The 19011-nt window shown below is 40.8% G+C and overlaps 1 protein-coding gene across 6 annotated transcripts in view; it reads right to left on the bottom strand.

Moving 5' to 3' along the window:
* Positions 1–19011, bottom strand: part of FRMD6 (FERM domain containing 6) — a 256887-nt gene that overhangs the window by 205913 nt on the left and 31963 nt on the right. The gene's annotated exons all lie outside the window — the stretch shown is intronic.

Genomic DNA, 19011 nt, shown 5'->3' with positions numbered 1-19011 from the left:
TCAGGACACTGTGCACCAGACTCGGGAGTTTTGTAAAATACCCTGAGCTGATGCATTCTCCCTGGAGGAGGATGGAAGCGCCCACAGGAAATCCACTTAGCAAGCATGTATTGAGTCCTGGAGATACAAAGATGAGGGATTTAATGTACATTCTCAAAGCCCTTACGATACAGAGAGAGGTAGAGGAGCAAGCGCGCACGATCAGACATTTAGAGCCACACGTGCAAACAGAGAAGAGAGGGTCCAATGGACAGTAAAGGAGTGTAGGGACAATATTGAAAGTGATGTTTTGTTTGTTTGCAAATGTGCTTTGTTCATGAGTCTTCATTTAGGTTCCCTCAGAAGCAGATGCTGGGGCAAGGATTTGAGGTTTATCCGCGGTTTATTTGGAAGGAAGGTGAAGAAAGCATCACTGGGTGATGGGAAAGTGAGACAGGTACGGGAAGGCAGCTATCATTGCTGGCAACCAGGATGGTTTCTGGGGAAACACACACCTCAGAGCCATCCCCGGAAGGGGCAAGGTTGCTGGAGTGTTTATACTCCAACTCCTATCAGCTAGTGAAGGGGGACTGCTCCTGGGGGTCAGGAATTCTTGCCTGGAGTGTGTAGCAAAGTGGGCTGCAGACACCAGAGAAAGTCTCTGGATAAAGAAGCGGTAGCTATTGGGAGTCCTGTGCACTTAGGGATAAGGGTGAGGGGTACCAGCGGGGCATAGTGACTGCTCCACCTTTTAAAGAAAACCACCACTGGAATGCAAAGTACTATATTCTCTGGCACATGGTCTTGACTCTCTGGTTTAGAGATAATCATTTAACTGTCCATTTCAGTCAGTAGAGCACAGTTGCTATTAAGAGCAGGGCCAGCCCTGGGGGAGGACTGGTTAAGAAGGAAAGACCGAGTTATGGCTTACTGCTCATACTTGGACAAAAGACCCAGCTCTCTCCTCCTGTCCTTCACATCTCAGAATAGGCATCTCCTCCTAAGCCTTCTTCTTGACCCTCCTGGGTCCTCCGGGGGATGCAGCGCTCACTCCTTTCATGGTGGTTATAACATCTACTTGCACTTTTGTATTTACTCATCCTTCTCCTTCAAAAGACTCAACTTCCTGAAGGCAGAGTCTGAGCCTAACAGAGAATCTTTCAAGTGATGCATGTGACCTTTTAAAGGAACAAAAATAATAAATCTTTTCTATTTTACAACTTTCCCTTTAGAACAAGGGTATGGGAGAGTGTGCCCTGCTCCAGAAGAAATGTAAGATGAAAGGAAACTCATAGGTCAGCCATCGTGATACAATGAGCACAAAAGGAGACAGAAGGAAGGGAGATCTACTGGAATGATATGTACTAGGGGTTAAAAATGAAGCAGTGATTTTTTTAAAAATGTATTTTATTTATTTATTTTTATTTTTGGCCGTGTTGGGTCTTCGTTTCTGTATGAGGGCTTTCTCTAGTTGCGGCAACTCTTCATCATGGTGCGCGGGCCTCTCATTATCCCAGCCTCTGTTGTTGCGGAGCACAGGCTCCAGACGCACAGGCTCAGTAGTTGTGGCTCACGGGCCTAGTTGCTCTGCGGCATGTGGGATCTTCCCAGACCAGGGATCAAACCCGTGTCCCCTGCATTGGCCGGCAGATTCTCAACCACTGCGCCACCAGGGAAGCCCAAGCAGTGATTTTTTAATACTGAGCTGCATGAGCTCTTTGTGTATTTTGGAGATTAATCCCTTGTTGGTTGCTTCATTTGCAAATATTTTCTCCCATTCTGAGGGTTATCTTTTCGTCTTGTTTATGGTTTCCTTTGCTGTGCAAAAGCTTTTAAGTTTCATTAGGTCCCATTTGTTTATTTTTGTTTTTATTTTCATTACTCTAGGAGGTGGTTCAAAAAAGATCTTGCTGCAATTTATGTCAAAGAGTGTTCTGCCTATGTTTTCCTCTAAGAGCTTTATAGTGTCTGGCCTTACATTTAGGTCTTTAATCCATTTTGAGTATATTTTTGTGGATAGTGTTAGGGAGTGTTCTAATTTCATTCTTTTACATGTAGCTGTCCAGTTTTCCCTGCACCACTTATTGAAGAGGCTGTCTTTTCCCCACTGTATTTTCTTGCTTCCTTTGTCATAGATTAGGTGACCATAGGTGCGTGGGTTTATCTCTTGGCTTTCTATCCTGTTCCATTGATCTATATTTCTATTTTTGTGCCAGTACCATACTGTCTTGATTACTGTAGCTTTGTAGTATAGTCTGAAGTCAGGGAGCCTGATTCCTCCCAGTCCGTTTTTCTTTCTCAAGATTGCTTTGGCTATTCAGGGTCTTTTCTGTTTCCATACAAATTGTGAAAATTTTTTGTTCTAATTCTGTGAAAAATGCCATTGGCAATTTGATAGGGATTGCACTGAAAAAACAAACAACCTAGTGAATAAATGGGTGGAAGACCTAAATAGACATTTCTCCAAAGAAGACATACAGATGGCCAACAAACACATGAAAAGATGCTCAACATCACTGATTATTAGAGAAATGCAAGTCAAAACTACAGTGAGGTATCACCTCACACTGGTCATAATGGCCATCATCAAAAAATCTATAAAAAATAAATGCTGGAGAGGATGTGGAGAAAAGTGAACCCTCCTACACTGTTGGTGGGAATGTAGATTGGTACAGCCACTACAGAGAACAGTATGAAGGTTCCTCAGAAAACTAAATGTGGAACTACCATATGACCTACCAATCCCACTCCTGGGTATATAACGGGAGAAAACCATAATTCAAAAAGAGTCATGTACCCCAATGTTCAATGAAGTACTATTCCAATAGCCAGGACATGGAAGCAACCTAAGTGTCCATCGACAGAGGAATGGATAAAGAAGATGTGGTACATATATACAGCAGAAACTAACACAACATTGTAAAGCAACTATACTCCAATAAAAATTAAAAAAAAAAACAAAAGAAAAGAAAAATCAAGCAGTGAAAAGTGTAACATCATGTGAAGAAAGACAGGTTCTTAAAATCAAGCCTAAGGCTCATTTCCTCTTCCATTTGTATTTTTAAAAATCTGTATTTATCTATCATCTATCTAGCTATGTATTTATTGATCTATCCATCCTAGATTTTGTGTTCTTTAATAGAGGGATATAAAAGAAGAAAAAGTAAAAATCTTCCTGTACCATAATCCCTGCTGTAATTAAAAATAAAAGTAATCCATACAGAAGACCATCAAATCCAATGATAGAGAACAATACAGGGTGTAAAGGACCTCTCCAGGACCACAGCAGACCTTCTCCGCCAAGAAACACTTATCAAAGTTTTATGATTATATAAGCATGATATAATGATAAAATGATAATAGGTAACATTTATTGGGTGACTACTATGTGTCTGGAACTATTCTAAGACCTTGCTATATATTAAATTTTAAGTCTACAACATAGTTATATTTTCATCCACAATTTATATAAGAAAAAACTGAGGCACAGAGAAGTAAACTCACTTACCCAAAGTGACATGCTTAGTCAGAGGCGGAGGCAAGATTTGAACTCGAGAAGTCTGAATTCAGAATCCAGGCTCTTAACCACTACACTGTGCTGGCAAACTACATGTGTTAATTTGTATATTTTAGTACATAAAATGCTAATTTGTGTGCATGCGTGTGTATACAAAAACAGGCAACTCTAAAACGGCAAGAAGCATGCATGGTCTAAGCAGCTGAGCTCTTTCCTCAACTCCGCATCTTTCTGGAGGCTTTACCCATGACCTTGCCAGCACAAAATAATCTGCAAAGCACATTTACATCATCTTTGTAATAACCATCTGCCTCCCACCGTATGCATTTTATTGTGCACAATTCCGTCAACAGCATTGTCACGTAACACACTTCCAGACTACGAACATTGAATACAGGCAACTTTAGTAAGTCTGCTTTTACACTTAGGTGGAACCTAAATTGCAGGTGTGCATGTGTTCAGCAGTTCACTTCGTGACCAGGACTTGAGGCTCTAAATGCAGGAGTCATCAGGTGCTAGGGCAGTTCCAAGGCAAACAATTTGGGTAGGACCTTGAAGTTGTCACCATCCTATTCTACATCACAAAGGCCAGATGGCCAATGAAAATAAGCTGGCTGGGCAGCCACGCAATAAACATTTAGTGAAGACCAACCATATCAAGAGCATTGTGTTAGGCGCCAAAGACATCAAGTATGTGGGTTCTATATTGAGAGTTGATAGCCTAGTTCACAAGCCATGGCCACAGCCAGTGGTTTTCCAGGTCTGAGTGCCCCAGGTTCTGGGCAGGTGCTTTCCAGGGCCATGGAATGCTGAAGGGATGGCTCATCTGGTCCTCCATTCTTACCCTACCCCACCAGAGGTTCCTCTCCTGCCTGTTTCATCTGCTGGGCGTCAGCATAGCATTTTATATTTACAAAAGCTTTCAGTACTCAAAATAACTTGAAAGTCATTTCCCTAAGGTATTAGGTTTGCTTAAAGTAAAAAAAAAAAAAAAAATTAATTCACTTTTGGTCAATTCTGCTTTTATCTTCAGGTAGTCATATAGCTTGAATGAACATATCATTTTATATCTAAATGCTTATTTTATTTTTTTCTGATTATGTATTTATATACCCCTACTCTTCAAAATGTTTAAAATACAGAGAGGTTTCAAAACTGTAGTCCTAATTCCCTGAGATAATTACTTGTTTACATTGTGTTGTATTTCTGTGTGGTTTTTATCCTATGCAAATCACATCTTTAGCTTACATTTTTATAAAATGAGAAGCATACAAGAATTTGCATGCCATCTTTGCACAGGTGTCATGCTAACATCCCTTTTTTGTTCCAATCTGAGTACACGTGCTGCTGAAATAGTGTACCTTAATTTTATATTATGTATTGCATTTTCAATTTCTATTATATTTTAACTTTGCCCACAGCAGGATTTATTTTTGGTCTGAGTCCTCCAGGCCAAATCTAATTTGTTCTAGTTGCTGGGGAAATTTCTGGCATAGGAAGTATTTTCAGTCCAGAGGAACATGCAACACTCTCCTTCCAAATCCCTAAAGGGGTACACTTGTGCAAATTTGTCAAATCCATGATTTTATGATGATGCTAAGATGCAGATACTTGTGACTGAATTTTAAATTCATGTTCCATTTCCTAGAGCCCTTTCTAAAAAAGTAGAAGGGAAAAACAGGCATTCTCATTATGGTGCTACTACTCCTGAAACATGGTACTGAAGGATTTTATAACAGCAATATGATGGACAGACACCTAAACAACAAAGCTAACTGAAACATGTAAAGCCTGTCTGTTCTGCAAAGGCTAAGTTTAAATTGCCCATCATTTGTTATATTACTCTTGTCCCTGCTTTCTAGATTTATGTCTTCACATAGAAATAACCACACATAAAATATGCAACTAAAATGATATTGTTTGCATGTCATTCATAACCTAAAATTTTCTAGGTTAAGACCAGATTATTTTCTGGCATTTAGAAATAAGACATTTTATATAAGAACCCATTTTTGATTTGATGAATGGTCTTGGATAAATCAGTATGAGGTATATTTAAGCCACTTTCAAAATTCTGCTAAAGAACAAATCTAAGAAACAACTAAATTAAGAATGTCATCTTTTCACTTTATATTTCCACAGATGAGTTATTTAAATGACCTTTAATCCTGGTACATTTAAAATGATTACTACAATCAAAGGTATTCATTCCATACACCACATTTTCAATTGCATATTAAGTGAGTTCTCAACACTGCTCAGAAAAAGGTCTACATAAATAAGTAGGTTTAAACCAGCTGTGACCAAAAATATGATTTGTTCAGAGATAAACATTTATGGTACACAAGCATCACTTCTACTCTTTACAAATTTGTCTTGGTGAGTTAAAGAAAAGTAGGGAAACAGAATTTTAGGGATGAAATAAGACCTGATCATGACAGAATATGTATTAAGCTCCCCACATGCCACTTCCAATGCCAAGATTCCAGTGAGAAAGGTGGGTAGGCCGCGGGTCTCTATCTTGTACTGGCTCGTGTCTGAGCAGAATCTCAGCGTCTTCTACAGAACAGATGTGAGACTTGGACCCAAGATGTACTCCAGGGAGAAGGAAGAGATGGGGTCAAGACTGAAATCTGTGTCTACAAAGTACACAGAGCAATTCCCTGAAATTGAAGACCCTGGGAGACTAATCTGTCATATCATAGCATCTCTTTATTGGAAATTTATTATTTCAAAACACTTGGCCCCTGCAAGTCTCTTTTATTTCTTCTTCTTCTTCTTCTTTTGGTTGAGGTTAAGACCTACCTCTTAGCTAGGGTTTTTGCACTTAAGTTTCTTAACCTGCCCACCTCTATCAACAAATCAATGTTTCTCTGCCATGAATTTAAATAAAAATGATGCCAGTCCTTGTTTTTAAGGCTATACATTCTCTACTGGAAGACAAAAGACATAAATATGTAAATGTTTCCTGAAGATTCAAGTACCTTGTGTTTCATATTCCCTGAGACATATCACAGTATGATTGCTGGAAGAATATGATGGTAATATTTCTTTCACATTTTGTACTCCGATCTTGTTTTAGCTCTTTACATTCTACCATACCAAAAATACTTACTACTGGACTTTCAAGATGGTGGAGAAGTAAGACGTGAAGATCACCTCCCTCCCCACTATACATCAAAAATACATCTACATGTGGAACAACTCCTACAGAACCTCTACTGAACACTGGCAGAAGACCTCAGAACAAGAAAACAAGGCAAGAAAATCCCCATGAACCTGGGTAGGGCAAAAGAAAAACGAAAAAAAAAAAACCAGACAAAGGGATAGGGATGGGACCAGCGCCTCTGGGAGGGAGCTGTGAAGGAGGAAAAGTTTCCACACACTAGGAAGCCCCCTCACTGGCAGGGACGGCGGGGAGCTTCGGAGCCACAGAGGAGAGCACAGCAACAGGGGTGCAGAGTGCAAAGCAGAGAGATTCCCGCACAGAGGATCAGGGCTAACCAGCACTCACTAGCCTGAGACGCTAGTCTGTTCACTCGCTGGGGCAGGTGGGGGCTGGGAGCTGAGGCTTGGGCTTCAGAGGTCGGATCCCAGGGAGAGGACTGGGGTTGGCTGCCTGAACACAGCTTGAAAGGGGGCTAGTGCGCCACAGCCAGCTGGGAGGGAGTCCGGGAAAAAGTCGGAACCTGCCAAAGAGGCAAGAGACCATTGTTTCAGGATGTGCAAGGATTGGACCCCAGAGGTGGGCACAAACCACTACCGCTGCTGCCACTGTCACCAAGGGTCCTGTGTGCAAACACAGGTCACTCCCCACACCCTCGCAGAAGCCTGTGCAGCCCGCCACTGCCAGAGTCCTGTGATTCAGGGCCAACTTTCCCAGGAGAATACACAGCATGCCTCAGGCTGTTGCAACTTCACACTGGCCTCTGCCACTGCAGGCTCGCCGCGCACATCCCAATTGTGACTGCCGTATCCCTCCCGCTCCCTGGACTGAGTGAGCAAGTGAGCCCTAATCAGCTGCTGCTTTAACCCCTTCCTGTCTGGGCAGGGAAGAGACACCTGAGGGTGGTCTACATGCAGAGGCGGGGCCAAAACCAAAGGTGAGCCCTCGGAGCTGTGCGAACAAAGAAGAGAAAGGGAAATCTCTCTGTGCAGCCTCAGGAGTAGTGGATTAAATCCCCACAATCAGCTTGGTGAACCCTGAATCTGTGGAATACCTCAATAGACAATGAATGTTCCAAAAATTGAGGCAGTGGACTTCAGGGGCAACTGTGGACTTCGGGTTTGCAATCTGTGTTTGACTTGGTTTTCGTTTTATGGTTATCTTAGTTTAGTTTTTAGTGATTGTTTTCAGTTGTGGGTTTCTTTATTGGTTTGGTTGCTCTCTCACTTTTCTTTTTTCTTCTCTTTTTGTAAGTGTCTGTGTGTATGTTTCTTTGTGTGATTTTCTCTATATAGTTTTGCCTTTTACCATTTGTTTTGCGATAGATCATATCCTGGGTCACAAATCAAGCCTCGGTAAATTTAAGAAAATTGAAATCATATCAAGTATCTTTTCTGACCACAATGCTATGAGACTAGAGGAAAAAAACTAAAAAATACAAACACATGGAGGCTAAACAATATGCTACTAAATAACCAATAGATCACTGAAGAAATCAAAGAGGAAATCAAAAAATACCTAGAAACAAATGACAATGAAAACACAATGACCCAAAACCTATGGGATGCAGCAAAAGCAGTTCTAAGAGGGAAGTTTATAGCAATACAGTCCTACTTCAAAAAACAAGAAAAATATCAAATAAACAACCTAACCTTACACCTAAAGCAATTAGAGAAAGAAAAACAAAAAAAAACCCAAAGTTAGCAGAAGGAAAGAAAACATAAAGATCAGATCAGAAATAAATGAAAAAGAAATGAAGGAAACGATAGCAAAGATCAATAAAACTAAAAGCTGGTTCTTTGAAAAGATAAACAAAATTGATAAACAATTAGCCAGAATCATCAGGAAAAAAAGGGAGAGGACTCAAATCAACAGAATTAGAAATGAAAAAGGAGAAGTAACAACTGAGACTACAGAAATACAAAGGATCATGAGAGACTACTACAAGAAACTATATGCCAACAAAATGGACAACCTGGAAGAAACGGACAAATTCTTAGAAAAGTACAACCTTCCGAGACTGAACCAGGAAGAAATAGAAAATATGAACAGACCAATCACAAGCACTGAAACTGAAACTGTGATTAAAAATTTTCCAACAAACAAAAGCCCAGAACCAGATGGCTTCACAGGTGAATTCTATCAAATACTTAGAGAAGAGCTAACACCTATCTTTCTCAAACTCTTCCAAAATATAGCAGAGGGAGGAACACTCCCAAACTCATTCTATGAGGCCACCATCACCCTACACCAAAACCAGACAAAGATGTGAAAAAAAAAGAAAACCACAGTGAAAAACTATGTTCACTGATGAACATAGATGCAAAAATTGTCAACAAAATACTAGCAAACAGAATTCAACAGCACATTAAAATGATCATATACCGTGATCAAGTGGGATTTATCCCAGGAATGTAAGGATTCTTCAATATACACAAATCAATCAATGTGATACACCATATTAACAAATTGAAGGATAAAAACCATATGATAATCTCAGTAGATACAGAAAAAGCTTCTGACAAAATTCAACACCAATTTATGATAAATACTCTCCAGAAAGTGGGCATAGAGGGAACCTACTTCAACATAATAAAGGCCATATATGGCAAGCCCACAGCAAACATCATTCTCAATGGTGGAAAACTGAAACCATTTCCTCTAAGATCAGCACAAGACAAGGGTGCCCACTCTCACACGATTATTCAACATGGCTTTGGAAGTTTTAGCCACGGCAAGCAGAGAAGAAAAACAAATAAAAGGAATCCAAATCTGCAAACAAGAAGTAAAGCTCTCACTGTCTGTAGATGACATGATACTATACATAGAGAATCCTAAAGATGCTACCAGAAAACTACTAGAGCTAATCAATGAATTTGGTAAAGTAGCAGGATACAAAGTTAATGCACAGAAGTCTCTTGCATTTCTACAGACTAACAATGAAAAATCTGAAAGAGAAATTAAGGAAACACTCCCATTTACTACTGCAACAAAGAGAATGAAATACCTAGGAATAAACCTACCTAAGGGGACAAAAGACCTGTATGCAGAAAACTATAAGACACTGATGAAAGAAATCAAAGACGATACAAACAGATGGAGAGATAAACCATGTTCTTGGATTGGAAGAATCAATATTGTGAAAATGACTATACTTCCCAAAGCAATCTACAGATTCAATGCAATCCCTATCAAATTTCCAATGGCATTTTTTACAGAACTAAAACAAAAAATCTTAAAATTTGTATGAAAACACAAAAGACCCCGAATAGCCAAAGCAATCTTGAGAAAGGAAAATGGAGCTGGAGGAATCAGGTTCCTGGACTTCAGACTATACTACAAAGCTACAGTAATCAAGACAGGATGGTACTGGTACAAAAACAGAAATATAGATCAATGGAACAGGATAGAAAGCCCAGAGATAAAACCACGCACAAATGGTCACCTTATCTTTGACAAAGGAAGCAAGAATATTCAATGGAGAAAGACAGTCTTTTCAATAAGTGGTGCTGGGAAAACTGGACAGCTACATGTAAAAGAATGAAATTAGAACACTCCCTAACACCATACATAAAAATAAACTCAAAATGGATTAGAGACCTAAATGTAAAATTGGACACTATAAAACTCTTAGGGGAAAACACAGGCAGAACGGACTGTTACATAAATCACAGCAAGATCTTTTTGATCCACCTCCTAGAGTCATGGAAATAAAACCCAAAATAAACAAATGGGTCCTAATGAAACTTCAAAGCTTTTGCACAGCAAAGGAAACCATAAACAAGACGAAAAGACAACCCTCAGAATGGGAGAAAATATTTGCTAGTGAAGCAACTGACAAAGGATTAATTTCCAAAATTTGCAAGCAGCTCATGCCGCTCAATATCAAAAAAACAAACAACCCAATCAAAAAATGGGCAGAAGACCTAAGTAGACATTTCTCCAAAGAAGACATACAGATGGCCAAGAAGCACATGAAAACCTGCTCAACATCACTAATTATTAGAGAAATGCAAATCAAAACTACAATGAGGTATCACCTCGCACCAGTCAGAATGGCCATCATTCAAAAAATCTACAAACAATAAATGCTCGAGAGGGTGTGGAGAAAACGGAACCCTCTTGCACTGTTGGTGGGAATGTAAATTGATACAGCCACTATGGAGAACAGTATGGAGGTTCCTTAAAGAACTAAAAATAGAATTACCATATGACCTAATAATCCCACTACTGGGCATATACCCAGAGAAAACCATAATTCAAAAAGACACATGCACCCCAATGTTCATTGCAGCACTATTTACAATAGCCAGGACATGGAAGCAACCTAAGTGTTCATCACCTGATGAATGGATAAAGAAGATGTGGCACAGGGACTTCCCTGGTGGCGCAGTGGTTAAGATTCCGCCTGCCAATGCAGGGGACACGGGTTCGAGCCCTGGTCCAGGAAGATCCCACATGCTGTGGAGCAACTAAGCCTCTGTGCCACAGCTACTGAAGCCCGCATGCCTAGAGCCTGTGCCCCGCAACAAAGAGAAGCCATAGCAATGAGAAGCCCGCACACTGCCACAAAGAGTAGCCCCCGCTCGCCGCAACTAGAGAAAGCCCATGCACAGCAACGAAGGCCCAACGCAGCTAATAAATAAATAAATAAATTTATTTTTTTTAAAAAAAGAAGATGTGGCACATATATACAATGGACTATCACTCAGCAACGAAACTGAGTTATTTGTCATGAGGTGGATGGACATAGAGACTGTCATACAGGGTGAAGTAAGTCAGAAAGAGAAAAAAAGTACCGTATGCTAACGCATATATATGCAAACTAAAAAAAAAGAAAAAAAGGTTCTGATGAACCTTGGGGCAAGACAGGAATAAAGACGCAGTTGTAGAGAATGGACTTGAGGACATGGGGGGCGGGGGGAGGGGAAGCTGGGACAAAGTGAGAGAGTGGCATGGACTTATATATACTACCAAATGTAAAATAGATAGCTAGTGGGAAGCAGCCACATAGCACAGGGAGATCAGCTTGGTGCTCTGTGACCACCTAGAGGGGTGGGATAGGGAGGGTGGGAGGGAGACGCAAGAGGGAGGAGATCTGGGGATATATGTATACATATAGCTGATTCACTTTGTTATACAGCAGAAACTAACACAACATTGTAAAGCAGTTATATTCCAATAAAGATGTTAAAAAATACTACAAATTATATGTAATACAAATACTTTGAATGTTAGTTCTACTTTAGTACTTTCATTATGTCAGTTTTAAAAAACAACCTTATGGAACCCTAACTTACGTATAACAAAATGCACCTACATTACTGTACAGTTTCACCAAATGTAAATTTGTGTAACCACCTCCACAGTCAAGATACAGAACATTTCCATCACCTCAAAAAGTTCCTCAAATCCCTCTGCAATACCATCCTCCTCACCCCCGGCCCCAGATGACCATTGACCTGCTTTCCATTACTGTAGATTATATATGTATTTTTTGGCATCATGAAATGCATATTGTTTTGCGTCTATCTTTTTTTGATCAGCATAATGTTTTTGCGATTTATCCATGTTGTTGCATAGGTGAATAGTTCACTCCTTTTAAGTGCTGAGTTTAAGTCCATTGTATGGCTGTATCACACTTTGTATATTCATTTACCTCTTAATGGGTATTTGGCTTGTTTCTAGTTCTTGCCTGTTAAGGAAAAAGCTGCTGTGAATACCCACGTACAAATATTTGTATAGATATATATTTTAAATTATATCGAGTATCATACCCAACAGTGGAATTGGTGGGTAATAGAGTACTATGTGAGTAACTTTATTAGAAACGGCCTAACTTTTCCAAAGTGGTCGCACCTATTTACCTTCCCATTAGTCATGTATAAGAGCACTAGTTACTCCACATCTTTTCCAATTTTAGCCATTCCAGGCGGTGTAGAGTGGTATTTCATTGTGGCATATAATTTTATTTCTCTGATGACTAATGAGTTTGAACATTTTTTCATGTGTTTTTTGGCCATTCACATATCTCTTCAGTGATAAGTTTGCTCAAATCTCTTGCCCATTTTTAAATTAGGTTGTTTGTTCTTTTGTTCTTTAGTTATAGAAGTTCTTTATGGATCTGGAGAAAAATTTTTTGACAGATACACGCATTGTGAATATTTTTTCCCATCCTGTGGTTTGCCTTTTCATTTTCTTAATGCTGTCTTTGAAAGAGCAGAAGTGTTTGACAATACCATTCCTTAGGACAGAGTAGGCACATCTGTTTACAAATAAGCTTTGCTAATGAGTGCAGGGATATCTCTTAAAATACTGTGCCAAGGCAAATCATGTTGCCTATTTCACAGTTATTGATAATGTATCTGTGGCCAAGAACCCCAGGGTTTATCAAGCCCAGACTCACCAGCCGTATATCTCCCCAGATTTTGTGCTACCAGAAGTTCCTGTCTCAATGACCCCTTCAATTCCTTTTTTCTCTCTCCGATACATCTCCAAGGAAAATCTTCTTCACAACACAGGATGAGTTGGCAGTGAGTACAAACACCATTTCATTGCAGTGAGAGGGTAACAATGACCTCCTTTTGCACTGGAAAAGTAACTTAAAAGTTGGGTTTGGTTCTAGATTTCAGGAAGAGAAATCTCTGATATATGGACTCAGAAAACTCAAGACTCCTGTTGGCTCTCAAAATTGGAACTCAGTGAGTTTGTCCTTTCATCTATGAAAACTGCTAGCCTGTGTTTTATTCATTTCTTTCAGCAAATATTTGTTACAATGTACCATATCCCCAGCATTGGTATTAGAAAAGCAAGAGATGTCTAGCGTACCATGTATCAAATATTTTAATTTATTGTTAATGAAACAGTGAGCATCTTGAGAACAAAAATCTTTTTCACTCTCCTGAGCTTGGTGTTGGCACATAGTACTTACCAAATGTAGTTAATGTATGCATGACTGTATGCATGCATGCATCAACAAAGTGTCAAAGAGAGTTGCCTTGCTTGAGTATTCTATATTTTCTATGATGGGAGTGTTTTGTTTTTTTTTTTTGATGGGAGAGCTATAACCAAACAGCCATAGCCACTCAAGGGAAAATGATACTATGGTAGCAATATGATAATCCAAACCTCCAGCAACATCCCAGTCAGGAAGCCGATTAATACTCAGAATAAGGCTTGTATCATTTTGATTCCTAATGGCTAAGATTTCCCAAAGTGGGAGATAATGCACCAGACCTCAGACATGATGAGGGTCACAAGAAAATTATTTTCTTCTTAGATTATATCAGAAGTAAGATCAATAATAAAAAGATTTACTACCACTGTAACAAACAGTATTTAGTACACTTTATAAAAAAGTTTCAAATACATTTTCCCACTGGATCCTTCTAACACCCCTGGGAGATAGCCACAAGTAGTCCTAGTACACTTATCCTGACTATATACTGCTACAAATGAGGTTCAGAGAAGGTAAGTGTTCTGCCCAAGATTTCACAGCTACGCAGCAGCAAAATGGAGTAGCTGAACTCTAGTACTCTATTTTGCTGCCTTTGGAGGACATGCCCCACACTGACGGGGTGCCATGTATGGCAGTCTCTCTTCCCCTTGATTTTAAAATAATATTCCTTTGCTGTGCCATGAAATGAGATAAATTATCCTTACTACAGTGTATCTTTATGGTACACTCTACATGGTACTAAAGAAAACTCAATTGTCAAACAAAGCTTTCACTGAATGCTTCACCTAATTCCATGGGGATGAGCCCCCATGGAAGCCATAACTCTGTGAACCCTCAAATTCTTTTTCTATGCAAACCCTGCTTCATAAGGAGTTAACTGGAACATGCTGAGATGATTGTTTTCTCTTAGCCAGATGAAATTTCCTTAATTGTTTTTATGTTATACTTGTCCAGGAGGAACTTCTTAGCTTAGACACATCTATTCAGGAATTTCATTGCTTTGGCTTCATAGCTGTAGACAGGAGCTTGGGAGGAAGGACTGTAGAGCTACTAATCACCCCTGTTCAACCCTCCAAGGAACAAAGTGAGGCAGTACTATGTGTGAGCTACCACATCAGGACTTACTGGAGAACTGCTCACACTTGGAGAACGGTCTTCACTTGCAAACATGGCCACCACTGAAATAACTGTAGCTTGACGTTGATCTTGTAGCGGGATTACATTTCAGACCATTGTTCTACAGAAGATGAAGTGTGCCTGCCTCTGTCTCAGTGACAATGGGGTAATTGTATGCTTTGCAATTGGGTCCTAAGGAAGGAAAACTCAACTTTGTTCAGGATCAGGGCTGGGTAATTGAACAACATTTGAGATTCTGTTATTACCACCAACAGTTGAGAGCTATGACTGAGAAAAATTCAATTCATCCCTCTTTGTCAAACAGCTATACTTCTACATTCTTACTGGCCTCTATAATAGCTTATGAAGGATAAACAGCTCTCTTTATTAATGCTTCATTAAGAATTTTTATATCTATGTGACAAGTGGTGCATTCTTTGCACAGAACAAAGTACTTGGAGCCTTGATTCCAGCTGGTCTGGATTGGAAAACTCATTACTGCTCTTAGCCTGACTGCCAGAAAACTCCTCAGGGGAGAAATATGGCCTTGTATGTATAGAAACACTCAAACCAGATTGGTCAACTTTTATAAATAAACCATTGGAAAATATAATTTAGAGGGAGGAGTATATCAATCGCAGATTGTTTCCTTAATTGTCCCTGTTATTTCCCAGTTTCAAATTTTTCATAACAAAAATAATAATTAAAAGTATGCTACAAAGTTCATCATTCAGTCTTTTAAAACGATATCTTTCTGTAATGACAAAGGGAATTATACATGACATTACAATTTGGAGGTAAAATTACAAGATCCCTCATAGTTAAGCAATTGATAGTCATCTGGACCAAGTTCTAGATTAAAGTCACCATCTCTTGACTCAAAGATTGGCAAAATCAGGTTAGAATAGACAAGGAACTGTTTCCAGTGGAGAAGATTAAAACACAATTATGAATACATTCATCTTCCTTTGCCCAGGGACTCTCCATCCCATAATACCATTTGCATAATGGGTTACTTTGTTTGTTCCCTTTTAAATGTTAAATTTGGAATATTTTATTCCAAGTGCCATCATAAAAATAAACATACCGAGTTCTAAGCCCACAGCTTTTCCTAAGTATCTGAGACTAAAATTCAGTCTATTTTGCCTGTATTTTGCCTGTAGTTAGGGAAGGACAAGCACTTTCTAATTTGTTTACACACCCAAGATGATCTGGCTCTAAAGCTCTAAAGGGTTGTAAATATAGACAAATGGAAGTTAGTGTTTCACTTCATCTACCCCACTCTCAACAAGACACATGCACACACACACACACACACACACACACCCTCCCTCTGCTCCTTTCCGAAGGCATCTGGAGGTGCTATTTTGTATGTGTGTTGGCTTCTGACTGCCCCAGCTCCCCTCCCTGTCTCTGATGTCTTCTACTTTGGAGCAGTATTCCTCAGTGGACATTTATCAGTCCACACCTGCACTCTTCCTTCCCCCTGGTCCCCAGGGCAGATGGACCTGACCTATGTCTAACGGCCTGGATGGCAAAGAGCTAACTTAAAAGCCAGTCCCTGCACATGGAGGATCTATTATTCAACTCAAATGCAACATATTTTGCTTTTTAAGAGGCTGCCTTGAGACACATAATAGCTAAGTTTAGCCAGATCTTTGGCAGGAGGGGAAAATTCCATGTTCTCCCATATACCATGTATAGGCACTCTCTGCTGTCCCCAGGGCTGCACAGGGCTAGGAGATGAAGTTAAGAAGGACTACAGCCAACCTGTCTTCATGTTTGGGAGTGGAGATCAGCACAGCAACCTGCCAGATGGTTAGAAAGCACCCCCTTCCAGCCTGCAATCCCTCTGAATTACTATAGTAACTACTTTGCAGCATCTCAGCCTCCTAGAGCATAAAGCTCTGCTTTTCTAAAGCTTCTCACATTCTATGTGTATTAGCACTGGCTTTTTTTTTTTTTTTTTTTTTTTGGATTCAAACTTTGCTGGCTAGGCTCTAGGTAAAGAGATTTTATGCTTTTTAATGGTAAAAATTGAGCCTCCCTGATGGTTTTCCTCAACACAGCTATTCACGTAGCCAGTGGATGGGTCTCCTTGGAAACAGCAGTGGCTCAGTTACTCTGTCTCCTGATGGCAATCTCTCTGTACCATTGGCTGCTTATTCCCAGCAGCTGGTGCCCTGACTAGAGCAGGACACTGAGGACCATGAGTGAAGAGGAGCAAATTTGTGATCAAGGGGCAAGACAAGGGGTGGGAGGTAGGCTGGGGTGACAGTGGAGGTTTTGCCAGATGAAGATACTGTCCAGGGAGAATGGGTAGCTCTGTACAAGGTTCCAACAAAGGGGGGCACCCATTGTTCTAAAATTGGGGGCCCAACAGGTAGGTGGAGCCCAGCCATGAGAAATTTGACAGCATATATGTTGAAGTTCAGGCAGTTAGGCAGTGGTGCATCACAAGGTGGAGGATGGGTCTCTACCACTAGGTGGAGGGACTAGTAAGAGATAGGCAGGTCTGAGTGATAGAAGGGGAGCTGAGGAATGTTCCAGAACCAGCACTCAGATACAGGGAAGGCAGAGCCAATATCTGGGTTTGGGCAACATGGGTGGGGTGAAGTGCCTGGGAATTTGGGAACAAGGGGCAGAGCTTCATTATCAGAACTGGACCATTGATGGAAGGGGCTGGATGAAGGGGAGTGTGTGGTATGGGTCTAGTTCTATCTTATAGCACACTCTAGGAAAAGAGTCACAACAAGGTTCTAGAATGAGGGTGGAGACACCACCATGGTTGAACCAGAGGGTCAGGAACTCAGAGTATGTGTGAAAACTCTGCTGTTGGTGGATGGGAGAGAAAACAGCTTAAAAAAAAAAGCAATACCCACAACTACCTTCTTTAGCTATCTTGCATCCTCTATTGCTTCCTCTCTCTTCTTGTCATCACAGTCTTAATAACTGCTCTTATTAATATCTTAAAGATTGTTGAGAGGGATTACTTTTGAAGAACGTGCTGCAGTAGGGGAAAGCTTTGAGAATTATTCCCTTCTCCCTGCCCAGCTACACTGTGTTCGGGAGTCTGTTGCCCAGTATTGGCTGCAACCGGGGTTCAACAAGCAAGGAAAGACACATGGGGGAGGCAATCCAAGAGCCCTTATAGCCCATATGGAGCCCCTTCCATGTACCAGGTACAAGACATCTGGGGACCCTGTGAAAGTGCAGAGTCCCAAGCCCCCAGATTGAGGGTGCTCTTCAGGTGGTTCTGAGGTAGATGGTCCTGTAGGGACACTTTGGGAAAGTCTAGCATAGAGCTCCACTCCCTACCTCCACCGCACCACCAACCTTACTGTGCCTGTCTGGGCAGAATTGATATTGGACACTCCTTATTTTGAGAGCATGCAGGTAGAAAGCCACCCCATCTAACTTCGAGTAGCTGCTTTTCCTACACACACCAACACCCAGTGCTGGGAAGGAGGAGGCCCCCCAGGTGCTCAGTGGCCAGGGCCATGTGGTCAACCCCAGGAGACGCTGAAGCAGCAGGAGAGGGACTCCCTCAGGGCCAGCTACCGTTGCCCCACTGCTGAGCTCTAAGCCTTGCTTTTCTTCCATTCTAATCACGTGATCAGAGCTAAGTTGGGTTCCAGAAATGCGGGACAAAAGAGGGGACTTAAAGCCCGTCCTTTCTCCCAGTTGCTCTCCTTCATGGCTACTAGAACCCACCAATTTGTGCTGTATCCTGAAGACTATAGTTGTTTTTATCCATCTCGAAAAAAAAAGGAAACATGAGACCCACCATCAGAAGGAGGTTGTGATTTCCTTATGTGGGCCAGCTTTAAGGACAAGGAGCTGCTGAGGCAGAAAATTCCCCAGTGGCAGGCTTGATGGATGACATGACACTGTCTCCTGAGGACACGGTGATTTGCTGCAGCATTGCAGCGAACCAAAATAAACCATCACTCTGCACAAGGGCCGACAAGCTTCATGTCTATGCTTTTCATCATAATTCTGGTAGCAGAGCTTCCCAGATTCTAGGTTAACCCCTTTGACTTTGGACCAAAATCTGGAGCAGGAACATGGGTGGGATCATAAGATAATTTTTCTTTGGATTAGCACCTTTCATCTGAGGATCTCCAAGTGCTTAAAAATATTAATTAACTTGCCACAACACCTTCGTATGCATAATTATTATCCATCCACGACCCCCAGCTCCATGTCAACCCCTTAAAAATGAGAAACTTGAAGGACAGCCTGGCTAGACTTCAATGGCTGGGCTTATCATAG

The sequence above is a fragment of the Aethalodelphis obliquidens genome, unplaced genomic scaffold (assembly GCF_003676395.1).
Source record: "Aethalodelphis obliquidens isolate GAN/ISIS:26980383/991018 unplaced genomic scaffold, ASM367639v1 scaffold10, whole genome shotgun sequence".
Taxonomy (NCBI): domain Eukaryota; kingdom Metazoa; phylum Chordata; class Mammalia; order Artiodactyla; family Delphinidae; genus Aethalodelphis; species Aethalodelphis obliquidens.
Note: the sequence above shows the minus strand (reverse complement) of the source record. Positions and strands in the feature narration are given on the sequence as shown.